Consider the following 2,500-nt stretch of genomic DNA (forward strand, 5'->3'; position numbering starts at 1 on the left):
ATTTGCAGCAGGAATGCATGTGCACTCAAAAAAGTGAATATTTCTCACGGATAGACCCCGTGATACGCTAGAAATTGGCGGGGATGTCTCTCTTGTGGCTCACGGGGCTGTTAGGGTGGCACAGAAATCCCTCGGAATGGGAAAACGGGTCATTTTCGTGTCGCCACATTGCATGCGAACCGCATGCAACTTCCAGAGGCATTTGCAGCAGAAATGCATGTGCAGTCAAAAAAAAATTGATATTTTTCACGGATAGACCCCGTGAAACGCTAGAAATTGGCGGGGATGTGTCTCTTGTGGCTCACGGGGCTGTTCGGGTCGCACAGAAATCCCTGGGAATGGGAAAACGGGTCATTTTCGTGTTGCCACATTGCGTACGAACCGCATGAAACTTCCAGAGGCATTTGCAGCAGGAATGCATGTGCACTCAAAAACTTCTATATGTTTCACGGATAGACCCCGTGAAACGCTAGAAATTGGCGGGGATGTGTCTCTTGTGGCTCACGGGGCTGTTAGGGTGGCACAGAACTCCCTCGGAATGGGAAAAGGGGTCATTTTCGTGTTGCCACATTGCATAGGAACGCCATGAAACTTCCAGAGGCATTTGCAGCAGAAAGGCACGTGCACTCAAAAATTTTAATATTTTTCACGCATAGACCCCGTCAAACGCTAGAAGTTGGCGGGGATGTCTCTCTTGTGGCTCACGGGGCTGTTAGGGTCGCACAGAAATGCCTCGGAATGGGAAAACGGGTCATTTTTGTGTGGCCACATTGCATAGGAACGGCATGAAACTTCCAGAGGCATTTGCAGCAGGAATGCATGTGCACTCAAAAACGTCTATATTTTTCACGGATAGACCCCGTGAAACGCTATAAATTGGCGGGGATGTCTCTCTTGTGGCTCACGGGCGCTGTTAGTTAGGGTCGCACAGAAATCCCTCGGAATGGGAAAAGGGGTCATTTTCGTGTTGCCACATTGCGTACGAACGGCATGAAACTTCCAGAGGCATCTGCAGCAGAAATGCATGTGCACTCAAAAACGTCTATATTTTTCACGGATAGACCCCGTGAAACGCTAGAAATTGGCGGGGATGTGTCTCTTGTGGCTCACGGGGCTGTTAGGGTCGCACAGAAATCCCTCGGAATGGGAAAACGGGTCATTTTCGTGTTGCCACAATTGGCATACGAACGGCATGAAACTTCCAGAGGCATTTGCAGCAGAAATGCATGTGCACTCAAAAACGTGAATATTTTTTCACGGATAGACCCCGTCAAACGCTCGAATTTGGCGGGGATGTTTCTCTTGTGGGTCACGGGGCTGTTCGGCTCGCACAGAACTCCCTTGGTCCACCTGATTCGTGCATACAGGCAGCAACTAAAACTCTGTAAACCTGCTGTGAGGACATCTAAACAGTGGACCAGTGAGGCTGTGGAAGATTTGCGGGCGTGCTTAGACTGTACTGACTGGGATATGTTCACGACTGCTACCAATAGTCTGGATGAACTCACAGAGGCTGTGTACATCAGCTTCTGTGAGGACTGCTGTATCCCAACACGTACCAGGGTGAACTTTAACAACAACAAGCCCTGGTTCTCAGCAAAGCTCAAAAGGTTGAGGTTGGAGAAGGAGGAAGCGTTTAGGAGTGGGGATAGAGACAGATTCAAGGAGTCGAAGAACAGGTTTAGCAAAGCGGTGAGAGAGGCTAAACGACTGTACTCAGAGACACTAAAACACCAGTTCTCTACTAACGACGCTGCTTCTGTCTGCCAAAGGGCTCAGGCACATCACCAACTACAAACCCAGAGCGCCCCACACCACTAACGACTCCCGCCTAGCCAACGACCTGAACGAGTTCTACCGTAGATTTGAAAGACAATTGGACTGTCCTGAACCACCCCTTCCCACCCAAGAGGCCCCATCCCCCACCCATACTACAGAAACGACTCTCTCCTTTCAGGAGGGAGAAGTTAATGGGCTTTTCAAGAGGCAGAATCCACGCAAAGCAGCCGGGCCGGACTCTGTCTCTCCAGCCACCCTCAGGCACTGCGCTGGCCAGCTGTCTCCGGTGTTCACCAACATCTTTAACACCTCCCTGGAGACATGCCATGTACCAGCCTGTCTCAAGTCCTCCACCATCATCGCTGTGCCCAAAAAGCTAAGGCCAACAGGACTAAATGATTACAGACCGGTCGCCCTTACATCTGTGGTAATGAAGTCTTTTGAGCGCCTGCTCCTGGCACACCTCAAAGCCATCACAGACCCTCTCCTGGACCCCCTTCAGTTTGCCTACAGAGCCAACAGGTCTGTGGACGACGCAGTTAACATGGCCCTCCACTTCACCCTACAGCATGTGGACGCCCCAGCATCCTACGCCAGGATCCTGTTTGTGGACTTCAGCTCTGCCTTCAACACCATCATCCCTGCCCTGCTTCAGGACAAGCTCTTCCAGCTGAACGTGCCCTACTCCACCTGCAGGTGGATCACAGACTTCCTCTCTGAC

Source organism: Petromyzon marinus, unplaced genomic scaffold (genome assembly GCF_048934315.1).
Source record: "Petromyzon marinus isolate PM22_M1 ecotype Great Lakes invasive population unplaced genomic scaffold, UKy_Petmar_22M1.pri1.0 PM_G_Scaffold_203, whole genome shotgun sequence".
In the NCBI taxonomy this organism is placed as follows: domain Eukaryota; kingdom Metazoa; phylum Chordata; class Hyperoartia; order Petromyzontiformes; family Petromyzontidae; genus Petromyzon; species Petromyzon marinus.